This window comes from Amblyomma mixtum, chromosome 3 (genome assembly GCF_055824585.1).
Source record: "Amblyomma mixtum isolate Tamu chromosome 3, ASM5582458v1, whole genome shotgun sequence".
Classification (NCBI taxonomy): domain Eukaryota; kingdom Metazoa; phylum Arthropoda; class Arachnida; order Ixodida; family Ixodidae; genus Amblyomma; species Amblyomma mixtum.
The window spans coordinates 93,020,137-93,033,007 of record NC_143014.1 but is presented as its reverse complement, the minus strand read 5'-3'; the positions used below and the strand labels follow the sequence as shown (position 1 = coordinate 93,033,007).

At 48.9% G+C, this 12,871-nt stretch overlaps 1 long non-coding RNA gene across 1 annotated transcript; it reads right to left on the bottom strand.

The window, feature by feature from the left end:
- Positions 1–706: 706 nt before the first annotated feature.
- On the bottom strand, positions 707–3,860 carry LOC149350953 (uncharacterized). The gene is made up of 3 exons (XR_016290476.1): positions 3,143–3,860; positions 2,856–2,896; positions 707–2,773 (listed from the first exon to the last, which is right to left on the bottom strand). It is a non-coding gene; the product is annotated as an uncharacterized LOC149350953 (long non-coding RNA).
- Between the last annotated feature and the right edge of the window lie 9,011 nt (positions 3,861–12,871).

Genomic DNA, 12,871 nt, shown 5'->3' with positions numbered 1-12,871 from the left:
GGGCACAAAATGAACTGCTACAAAGTGATACGTGTGCAGGGCCTACAGGGAGATGTGAACAGTACAGCATGTAACATTTGCTACGCTGCTGATGGTCATGGAAGCCGCACCCATGTGCACTTGCTCCATAATGTTTAGGCCATCTTATATTTTTATGCACCTCTCTTGCTTCTGACATTCTGTTACAACCCAGATGTATAAATGTTCTCCTCTTTGGAGCTGTGTGCACGAAGTTAAATGCAGGGAGAACACTGGCTTGGATTTAACTTTGGACTGCACTTATCTGCCACCTGGCAAAGTGAGCACAGCTGTAGGAGCAGTTGCGGGCTCTCATGGGCACAGTAAGCCTTCGTGATTTCACAGTGTCAGTTATTTGACCACTGTACTTACGTCTCAAAACTGTGTTCCATCTATTTTTGCTTTCACTTGTGCAGCCATGACTGAGAGACTAGATATTGCATGAACTGCAAAAAATACCCCTTTCAAGCAGTATACATGGCGAGTTGTGTACATTGTCAAAAAAAATAGCAGGCGGAGCTCACACAGGCTCTCATTTCAAATATTGGCAGTCATGCAAAAGAGAATGATAGCCATGCAAGAAACTTCATTATACATGCATATGTCACACTACCAAACCACATGGCATGCATTGTGCGAATCTCACAAGTATAAAAATACGGATGCTGCATCAGTTAGGCGTTTATTTGTTCGTTTTATTTCGTTTCCTTTCCAGTTGGGCAATCTGTCTAGCCTCTGTAGACGTTTCTGCATGTTATAGGGATTTTTCGCGTTGGCCAAGTTGACTACAGCAGTTCTCTTAAAGGTGGTCATTCAAAGTTTACCAAATTTGAAAGACCATAATGCATTCACTGGGTCTACCTTTATTCAGTTTGTAGCAACTATCCTTCCTCTCGCAGTTTGAAGGTCCTGGGTTTGGCTCACACCCAAACCCAATTTTCTTTCCAGCTCAGTGACTTTCATTTGGTTACAGGACCCTCCCTGAGAAATTTGGCGTCAATCGAAACATTCTGTGACCTGTTGCTAAGTTTTATTAAATTCTTTGCTTCTATCAGGATTTTTCGCTTACAGCCACTGCCCTTTCTGTGACACAAGGCCCTTAACACTATCGCGCTGAAAATCGATTGGCTTTAAATCACTTCCCAATTTAAAAAAAAAAATTACAATTGCATATTTGAGAATCTTCAATTACAACGCCTTGCTGTTGGTTGCCAATTTGAGTGGTGGCTCCAAGTGCTCCACACGCAAGTATCCACGACACATAGGAACACAGGCCTGAAGTGGTGACGCAACACTGCCCACTGCCCAATACACTGCCCAATATGCCCACTGAATGAACTTTTTGCTTTGGGCTTATATATCCCATTCATGCCGAGCCAGTGACACTTGTCCATTGCATGCAGTTATTTAATCGCGACTACAGTGATGGTGGAAATGAAAACAACTGGAAAGATTAAGGTGCTAATATCTTTTTACAAAAACCTCTTTAGTTGATTGTTTCTAGAGAGCAATGTGCTGATCCCAGTCAAGCAAATCATTTTCTTCCAGTTGGACTTTCGAATTCAAAAATATGCAATTGTGCATTTGGAGCTAATTGGAATTAGATGTTCCATTTGAAATGACTGAGCCAATTGAACTTGCCAGCTGGAGGTAGGAAAACCACTTGGGCTGCACTGTTCGATTCATGAATCCAGCAGGAGCGCCCAGTTGTAACCAATGGTTTTTGTGCCTTGGTTGTAGTGGAGCGCCCAGTTGTACCACATGATTTTTGTGCCCTGGTCGTAGATAGTCAGTCTGAAATTCACTCCCACAAGTGTCTAGAGCAGTCTGCTGTCAACAAAGATGTCTGATTAGGTTGCTGCTCTCGCGTCTATGTCTGGCCAAGTCCCAGCCCATCTGCACTTATAATCTTGTCTGTTTTTTGCCCCTACACTTTTGACTGTGGCGGTTTCCATTTCCTCCCATGCACTACATTCGTTGCATTCCAAGAAAGGCAGGTGCGAACGACACCTTTCGATTCCCAACTGTTGGCCTGTGGGCTGCAGCGAGTTTATTTTTTCATGATTCATGGTACAGTGCGCACACTTTGGTGTCTTTACCGGCTGTGGCAGCCATCTGGTGAGCTCAGGCTCCTAGCTCCTGTTACGCCTGCCTGCAATTTGATGGGGCAAAATGTAAAGGCACCCCCGCCTGTCTTTGGGGCTAGTTGAAACCCAGGTCACTGGATTTCCCCGAACCCTCCACTGCAGACTGCTCCCAAGAGCATGTAGCCATTGTAAGCAGATATCTTTTTGTCGCCTGCGCAGCTGCATTTGTAGCCCTGTGCGTGACCGCTTTGTGACCGTCAATCTGCATTGCATGTTTTGCTGCTTGGATATGCGAGTCGTCAAAGTAGCGCTGAGAAGCCGGCCGAGAGTGTCTGATACGTAGCACATATAAGGGCTGCTGATGTGTGCCATTTGTGTGGTTCGTCGAAGAAGTTCAAGCTATCCATCCATCCACTTTTGCAATCCGTGGGTTCCCTTTCAGACACTCAGTTCGTCACCATTGGCCGATGGTTTGCAGCATTCTATTGTTTAAAGTTTCTGAGGCAAAGTGTGAAGCGTTGGCCTTGTGGGGCATTTTCAGTGTGAAAGCGCTTCTAGCCACACTCTCCGGGTTTCCGCAGCATGTGTGTGTGAAGCCTCTGAGTAGCAAGTGTACTAGGTCAGTGGACACCTCAATTGCGCTTTGAGTATGTGGCGGTGGTGTCCACCTGCAAAAAAAAAAAACGTTCTTAGCAATACTAAACTGCCAGCCATTTTTTATGCAGGAGTGCATTTAACTTCCGATTTCACCTTCCTCTGTCCGTAAAGTTTGTCCGTCAGCCCTCTTGGACCTGCATAAATGCACAAGATGCTGCTTAAACGAGGTTAAAAAAAATAAAAAGCTAAGCTTACCGGCTTTGCACATTTATCAGCGAAAGCAGGTTGTATGCATGCAATGAAGACTGTAGCGCTGGCATAAGCATATTTTCATATTATGCACGCGACAATCCAACCTGACACAAATAGCTAATTTGCTTTTCTGTATCGTGCACGTTAAGCTACTCGCTTCGCCTCTCATTTCGAGCATGTTTAGCTACCTTGCTTTGGCCTGTTTGTTTCGATCATGTTTAGGTACTTGGCTTGGCCTCTCCATTTCAAACTCGTTTGGCCACTGGGCTTCGCCGCTTCATGAGCCAGTACCACCGGTAGCGGTGCAGTCTTGCATGTTCAGCCAGGATATCGACACGCTTTCGACTTCCCCGTCGGAATTGAGAATATTCACTTCCGTCGGCGTGGCGAATCTGCGAGCATCCCACGGCGCACACTTTCTGCGAACAGCGGTCACAGTTTTCCCTTCGCACCTCGTCGGCGTGTCGAACTCCACAGCTATCTCGTTGCGACGTTCGCACGCTTCATGCGACTGCTGCGACTGCTGTAATGTGGCACGCTTCACCGCCGTGTTTAGCGATCCTCCTCTTCACCTCGGCGACCTTGGTTCAACCACTGCGCTAGCGTCTCCAATTCCCCTGCCTCCGTGACAGCGAGCCGCCGGAGCCGGAGCAGCGATGCCGCTTCCTCTTCGACCTTCCTGCCTATCCCGGTGGCGTGGCTCTTTCCTGCCCTCCCAGTCCTCGCTACACCAGCTGAAATTAAACCGACATTCCCTCTCGACTGCGCGCTGCGCTCGACCGGTGCCAGTACACTGCGCATCCATTCTCTATGGCGCAGCATCTAACTCGGGCGCGACGTGCGCGCCCCTCGCGGTGGCGCGCGCGTCCCCGTCAGGAAGGCGGGGGCTGTCCAACGGCTCCGATAGCGGTGTGCGCGTCGTCACGAAGAGGCTGTACGCCTCCTCCTTGGGCATCTATCGTGCCCCAAAATAGCTTGACCCATTCCTCTAATGACGTGCAACTATGCCTTCATATATACGCTGAGAAGCATATTTTACGGCCAACTAACGCGACCAGTAGAAGGCACGTTAGTGCTAGATTCTTCTCGTTCGTCGTCAGAAAATTTTCCGTCCTAATTTATCTTCTGCATCATTTTAATGACATAGACGTCTGCTAGACCTATAAAAATTTCAATAAGCTAGCTTCCCGGCTAACCTATTTTGGCACTACGGGAGGGGGGTCACGAGTGCGCTCCGTCAGTTTTCAGCTGTGTGCAGACGGCTCGCTGCTCGACCGGTTGACCCTTGCCAACATCGATCCCTGAGGGCAGCATAAGCGCTTTTCTAAATTCCAAAAGCCAGCCTTCCGTGCTTAGCGAAAAAAACTACAGAGAATGTTTACTACATTCGAATCGGAGCGAAAGCACGGATTTGTGCTGCGTAGAAGACGACGGTGAGCAGGCAGGCAGTGCCACGGGACGGAGCAGATGGAAGTTGAAGAAGACGCTCCAATGCACAGCACGAGAGTGATGCAGTTTCACATGAGGCGTGTTGGCTGTGGCGATGGCTTAGGGGCCACGACAGGGTCGTTCTTCGTATTGCAGTTTTGTACTTCAGCAATTAATACAAAAGCCTCTAGTTCAGTTTCCAAAATTTGGGAGCCCAGGGCGCGCTTTATATTAGAAAATTAGAAAAAATGCGATTGAAATTGACACCAGGAAACTCCTCCCTCCAGCAGAGACTGCCATATTGAATGCTCTCGTGACGTCACAAGGGCATGCACGGAGCAACGTAATTTTTCTCTTAATTCTGCCAGTTCAGCTGTGTCACATTTTTAGAGAGGGTCAGGGGTGGTATTCTGCCGGTGTCGCCTTTTGCGACATGTCGCATATGGGCGGGGCCTAAAAAAGTGCTTACAGATGCTCTAAGAAACGGAAAAAGCCGCCGGCACTTTCGTCTGCGGTGCATTCATTCACTCCGAGAAGCGACAATTTACCACTGCTGATCCACTAGCAGCAGTAGTTTCGTATCTTTTATAGCAAGAATATTTGCCATCACATGACGTCTAATGTTCAAAAAAACATTTGCAAATTTAATATAAACTCGCTTTACTTCATTTAAGTCTATAAAACACCGCGAAAAAGCTCCAAATCTATTTTTCTTTCGTTCCTGACGGTTGCGGTAGGTTTCGGCTGCGTTTCGGGCAGTTGCAGACGGTAGCAGTGTAGCTGGAGGTCCCATTAGGCTTGCGCGCTCCAGAATCGAGAGCGTATCTTAATAACTAGGCTGAATTGCAGCTTAAACTTTATCGTCGAAGCAAGGTAAGTCATAGCGAAAAGTAACAACACCAGTAGTTGCCGGTAAACATGCCGACCGGAATCGCAAGGACTGCTGAATTGGCTGAAACGGGCGGCTCTCGCTTGAAAGGACGTCGCCATGTTTTCACGCCAAGGGCGCAAAAGCCGCAACTGCCGATTGCGTTCGTACGCTAACGGTAGCCCGTCGCCCGCGCGAATCGCTTCAGCGCATTCCGTTGTTCGACTAAGCATAGTAAATTGGGGCGACGTCACGATGACGTAGCAGGAAGGCGGGTCCGTGTCGTCACGCCGCCGTCACCGCGTCTCGAGCCAATCAGCGAAGAGCGAGTGCGACATGTCGCAAAAGGCGACACCGGGAGAATACCACCCCAGGTCAGGGGAGGTGTCTGCGCACACGCTGTTACCCACCCTGGATGGACTACTAGGGTCCGTAGTAGGGCGAGTCCCAGCTCATGCGCGTCCTCCCATTCTGGCCTCGATCCTTAAATCGCGCGATCCTTAAAGACGCGTCGTGCGCGTCAACCGAGGGTAACGGAATGGGAAATATTTAGGAAGAAGCGAGAGAAAGCTGCCACAGGGAAGATCGCAAAGATGGAGAAATGGACGGAGACCCTCAAGCGTCACGTTGGAGAGGCAACAAAGACGCTTGAAGGGGAAGATGTCCCGGAGATAGCTGATAGCAAACTGCTTCACATGTATGTGGGAGGCAAAACATGGCATGGGGTGCAGACTAAAGAAGCAAAAATGGAACCGGAATCTTAGGGGGGTCGCCAGACAAACAAAGAAATTGAAAACTATGCGAACAAAATAGGTGTAGCAGATGTGACTAGATGGAAGGGGGCATGAACCTTTTCAAAACGTGGAGTCTGCTGAGACACCTATTAGATCCGACCAATTCAAAAACCCAGTCGGGAATTAGATTATCAAAAGCCAGGCACGCATTTGAGGGAACAGATGCGGAATTTATGGACAAACTAATCAACATGTACATTGGCGATATCCATAGTACCAGCCTCCCCGGATACGACGGAGCTCCCAACGAGGAGCTCGACTCACCCATCACGGAGGCGGAGGTCAGGGCAGAAATATTGGGACTAAAAACGAAATCGGCCCCGGGCCCTGACGGGATGATAACTAGCAAAATTTTAAGAAACCTGGACGACGACTCCATCAGCGCTCTGACGGAGTACATGCAAGAAATTTGGACTAAAGTGGAAGTCGGCAAGTGTAATTCTAATCTCAGATCCGGGTAAACCCTCGAAACTAGAAAATTTAAGACCTATTTCCCTAACATCATGCATGGGGAAATTGATGGAGCGCGTAGTCCAGACCAGACTGACGCGCTTCATGGAGCAGAACAATCTGTGGCCGCATGGGATGGTCGGCTTCCGACCTGGCTTGTGCACGCAGTACGTTATGCTCCCACAGAAACATGACATAATCGACTCGCGTTCTAGAGACTGCAAAGTAATCCCGGCCTAGACTTGACAACGGCTTTTGATAACTTGAAACACGAAGCAATCCTCTGAGGTCTCCGTGAAATCGGGGTAGGCGCGCGAACATAAGAATACATCATGGACCTTCCGTCAGGCAGAACTGCCTGCATGAAGTTCCAAGACATCGAGTCTCCCACACTGAAGTTAGGGAGCAGGGGCACGCCGCAGGGCTCGGTTCTCCCCCCTTCCTCTTCAACGTGGTGATGAGGAGCCTCCCCGAAGCAGTGCGGAGCATAGAGGGGCTAAATTTCAGCATGTATGCGGATGATATCAACCTCTGGATTAACCAGGGGAGCGATGCGAGTATCGAGGAGCGCCTGCAGGCGGCGGTGGACACTGTCGTGGACTATGCCGCCAGTTGGGGTCTCATGTTCTCCTCAAAATCCAGAATTATTCGTCTATAACCCGAAGACACTCCGGTGCAAGCACAACTGGAAATTTGACATTAAAGTAGAGGGGAAACCAGTTCCAAAGGTAGATCAAATCAGAATCTTAGGTCTGTTTATTCAGTATAATGGATATAATGATGGGGCAGTCAAAAGGCTAGAGGGATTTGTCACGTAAACCCTTGGCATAATTAGAAGGGTCGCGCTGAAAGGACGAGGTCTGAAGGAAAGAAGCTTGCTTAAACTATCCCAAGCATACGTAATAAGCCGCGTGAGGTATGCCACGCCTTAGGTCTGAGGAGAGGAAGAAATTAGACTCGCTCATTCGACGGCACATAAAGAGGGCCCTGGGCTTACCGATTAGCACCTCCACAAAGAAGCACCTCTCTATGGGAGTGCACAATACCTGGGACGAAATAGCGGAGGCTGTCAGAAATTCACAGCTCGAAAAATTAAGCCGAACAACCACGGGCAGAGCCATCCTTGAAATGGTAGGCCCGAACACAGGTAGGGGACTACAAGCCAAATCGAGCATTCCGCAGGACTGCCGAGAAAATCTAATCATTCCCACACTCCCTCGTAACATGCATCCCATATTCAACACTGAGAGGAGGGAGAAGAGAGCAGAAGCACTAATCAGAGGCTCAGATGCGATGGACAACTAGTCAGTTGCATACGTGGACGCGGCAAGTGGCAAGTCTGGTGCGGCGGTCGCCTCAGTGGTCGACGGCCGCGGTGCCCCCGTATCGGCAACCACCATTAGAAGCCGCAACGCGGAAACAGCTGCAGAAGTTACGATAGCACTCGCTTGCGTTGGAACGGAAGCCAATTTTATAATTAGCGATAGCAAAACGGCCATCTAATTTTGGAAAGGGTAGGATCTCGCCGGTAGCGGCAAGGATTCTGGCCAGTAGACGGCTAAACAGAAAAATTAGCCTAATTTGGACTCCCGCACACGCGTCCGTTCCTGGCAGCGACGCGGCCCACGAGTTAGCCCGAGCTCTCTACTTCCGGGTAGCTGTGGAGCCGCCCGACTGCCGGAACATGGACGAGCGTCTGCAAAATTATACGGAGATTGACGAAAATCATAGGTAACAGAAGAGACTGGTGCCACCAACGGATAAAAGTCTAAACAATTCGCATGGCGGCGCTTCCAAGCTGGGAACTTCGTAAACCCGGTCTGGGCATATCATGTTCAGAGAGATGAGAAACAAAACGATAAGTGCAAGCACTGTGGGGCGAGAGGGACCCTCGACCACATAATCTGGGAATGCGCTAGCCCCCAAGGGCTAAAACAAATATAAATTGTCGGGAAACCTCAGAAGCCCTGTTGCAGAGCGAGGCCCCTGCTCCACAGCAACAAGCTATGCGCTTGGCGGAAGAAGCCGCGAGGAGTTAGACCTCTTTGCCTGCTTCTAATCGCGGAGGTCCCGGCCCCGTCACCAAGGCTTGCTACCGGGGACGGGGAGTAGGGGGGCCTCCTTATCTGGTGGAAAATAAAGTTGATATCATCATTATCGTCATCACGGAGCAACCTCGTCTGCTATCATCGATGCAATGCCGGCAGCGGTCTCATGTCCCTTGTACTTTCGCGGGCAATCGCAGTAGCAGCCGTCCCCCATATACGAGTGACTGGTGCCGCAAAAGCGATGACAGTAAAGTAGTTTTTCGGTAAGGTCCGGTCACACTAGGCTGATGCGACGCCGATCGACGGTCAGTGGGCTGGTCGGTATGCAGATGTCGTCCCTGACGCACCCGTATGTCACGCTGGAACCGACGACGACGCCAGCACTACCAACGACCGCGTATCGTTGCAGTGTAAAGAGCGAGCTTCGGTGAACTTTTGCCAGATTCTTAAATTTCGGTGGACGGCGGACTGCCGGTCCCTTTTGTGACGAGGCCTAGCGAGTCCGCAGGATTAGTGTGTGCGATTTCGACGATTGCGGAGAGTGAATTCACAGCTCTTAGCGCATGCAAATAGCTGTCGAGCGTAGTTTTGGCTACAGTGACCTCAACGCGACGACTGCCTACATCGCAGGACGGGCGTACAGTAAGGGAAAAGTGCCAATGAGACCCGGTCTGAGAGTCGCGCCGCGCAGCTGGGATAAAGCCGGAAGCGATGCGCTCGCTCCTCAGAAGCGGCCGCGCTCGTCACGGCAGCAGTACAGGCGGCGTGAGATTGAGTCTTCCGATCCAGAAGTCGTCGCATGGTACAAGGCCGGCCGACAGCGTGAAAACGAGGCGAGAAAGGCTAAGCGGGTGTCCGAAGAACGAGAGGAACGTCTAGCGAAAAGACGTCGCCCAGCTGCTGAACGACGACGGCGTGTCGCTGCCGAAATGTCAGGAGACGAAACTGCTTTCGCTACGCCTAGCTGAGCTAAGCCGCTGCCATTTTTTTTTATTTTAATTTATAGTTTTAATGCCTGCCCTTTGCCCAACACCTGCCAGGCCACAGAGAACGGAACAACATAATCTTCCGAACAAATTTAAAAGCATCTAATGATGCTATTTTCCAGACAGCTGCATTGCATGACGGTAACCCTCACTAGCCTACACATCTTAGCTAAGCCCTTGTGGAGCGTAAAATAGTGATTTAATTATGACCCATTAAAAAATTGAAAATTGGTTTTTGAGGAAAGGAAAAGGTGCAGTGACTGTCTCACACCTCGGTGGACTTAAGGGAAGGGAGGAAGGTGCAGTGACAGAAGAGAGAAAGCCGCCGCGGTGGCTGAGTGGTTATGGGCTCGGCTACTGACTCGAAAGACGCTGGTTCGATCCCGGCCGCGGCGGTCGAATTTCGATAGGGGCGAAATTCTAGAGGCCCGTGTACTGTGCATTGTCAGTGCACGTTAAAGAACCCCAGGTGTTCAAAATTTCCGGAGCCCTTGACTACGACGTCCCTCATAGCCTGAGTCGCTTTGGGACGTTGAACCTCACATACACACACAGGCCCCCTTTCTTTTTCGAATACAAGGAGGCGGCGTGAACGTGCGGAATTACCTGTTTCGTTATATGTTTGTTCCTGAAGGTCTGCTCTTGTTGGTTCACTGAGATTCCTGAGCACTTTTCCCGCTGCGAATAAAGTAACAGCGCGGATATACCAAACCTCTGGAAGAATCTAGTAATTTGAGCCGCCTACTGTGAGCCAGAAATAAAAGAGTAAAAAGAAAGCTACGTGGAGTTTAATCCCCTAAAGCTGCATGGGCGCTACGAGTTCAAATGCGCCTGAGGGCTACGGATTAGTTTCGATTGCCTGTGGTTCTGCATATGGCTATGGGCGACGCCGCAGTGGTAGGGCTCCAGGTTAGTTTCGACCACCTGTAGTTGTTTAACGTGCAACGACATGCACAGAACACATGGTTTGGTTTGGTTTATGAGGTTTAACGTCCCAAAGCGACTCAGGCTATGGGGGACGCCGTAGTGGAGGGCTCCGGAAATTTCGACCACCTGGGGATCTTTAACGTGCACTGACATCGCACAGTACACGGGCCTCTAGAATTTCTCCTCCAAAGAAATTCAACCGCCGCGGTCGGGATCGAACCCGCGCCTTTCGGGTCAGCAGCCGAGCGCCGTAACAACTGAGCCACCGCGGCGGGGCCCAGAACACATGCGTTTTTGTATTTAACCTCCATCAAAACGGGGCTGCACCGGCCAGGAGTTGATCTCGAGACCTTGGGTTCAGTGGCCAAAGGCACTGAGCAGCTGCGGCAGGTAAGTTTGGAAACGGGCCAGAGTTAAAGCGGCATTTTCTTCCCTGAAACGGCTTGATAGCCTATACAGGCTAGGGAATGGTAATAGGATGGAAACTTGGGCGAGCTGGCATAGATGCATTTTGGGTGAAACAGCGCAGCCGAACGAAAGAGAATGAAAACAACACAGACGAGCGCTGACTTTCAACTACATTTTTATTAAGAAAACCAACAGTCAATAAGACCCAAACAACTCTCGCGGACATGCTCAGAATACAATCTAACAAAAAAAAAAAGACATCGTGAGTCCATTGTGAACCTCTACAACAAAAAAAAAAACAGCAGAAAACATCGAAAAACAACTCATCATGTATGGTCAAAGAAATCAACTTCTTTACTCACTAACAGTACGGATGACTGACTCAAACACTTTTCTTTTCCGTGTAAAATAAGCCTCATTAACTCCCGCGTTGTCTGATATATGTAACGAAATATGCTAGTGTGGATGAATAAAACGGCCTGCACACTTCGTATTTCCCTTTGCAGGCCTGGCAGTGCTCCTTCAGGCTTGAATAATTCTGAGAGTGACGTGTGCTCCCCAAGCCGAACATTAATACATTGGCCGGTCTGTCCTATACACGGTGGAAGAATGTACTGTTTCTTCCACCGTGGTCCTATATAAACTTTTTTACATGATGTGAGCTAGCTCGTGTGAGCTAGCTCACACGGCACTAAACGTGCACATTCCACACACCTTGTTCTATGCGATACAAGACAGTGAAATGGGCTGCTTTTTGTTACGCTGCCACGAAGGTTCCCATCATTCGGCACAGCCTGCCCAGCTTGTATAGCGCTCTACCAATTGAGCTAACCGGGACGGCAAGCTTATGGTAGGGCGAGAGCGAATTGATCAATAACTCGAAGTGGGAACAGTGTTGGTCAAATGTTTAGGGGAATCCCCCAAGGTGGAGTAGATGGTGAAGCGGTGAAGCGGTGGTCCCGGGTTCGAACCCCGGACCAGGACGAATTTTTCTTTAACTACGAAGTTTCTGAGAAAGCTGTATAGCTTTCCTTTGTAGCCGTATGGCTGCGCTCGGGTGGATGCCAATGAGTAATTACTCCCTTATTCTTACAATGTGTCTAAAGTTGAAACTTTTATCAGTTATTTTTCGTCCGTTTTTACCGTCTAGCTCCCGTGCTGCCTGTTTTACATTACCCGTTGAAAGACTGCATGCCGGAACCCTGCTGAAAAAAAGTTCTATGATGCAATAACCTCATAGATCATTCATCATAAAATATCATACAATCTGTATGACATATCATACAATCTGTATGATATATCATACGAATTGTATGATATATCATACAGATTGTATGATATGTCATACAGATTGTATGATATTCAATGATGAATGATCTATGAGGTTATTGCATCATAGAACGTTTTTCAGCAGGGAAGGCACGTTTTGTGTCGATGGTGTCCGTAAATTATTGAAAGATGTGAACCACCCTAAGGCATGTGGCACTGATGACATTCCTGCCGCTATTATAAGGAATTGCGCGGATACATTACACTTTTATTTCGTCCGGTTACTCTAGAAGAAGTCTCTCAATAAAACCGAATTCCCTGCTGATTGGAAATTAGAGCGAGTAGTGCCCGTACATAAGAATGGTATGTGAAATTCCGTTCATAACTACAGACCAGTTTCCTTCACCGTAACCAGAAAAATTCTGGAGCATGTAATATACAGCTGCGTTATGACCCATTTAACTAAAAATAATCTCCTCAGCCCCAGTCGACACGGTTTCAGGCGTGGTTTATCTTGCAATACGCAGCTGGTAGAATTTGCTCTCGACTTAGCCTCGGAAATCGATAAGCAACAAGTAGTCGATTGCGTTTGCTTAGATTTCCGCAAAGCATGTGATGAAGTCGCGCACAGTCTCCTCCTCTCCACATTAAGAACTTATCACTTGGATTATAAAATAATTGAGTGGATTGCCGAATATTTATCATTACGATGACAGGCTGTCGTTCTGAACGGTTTTTC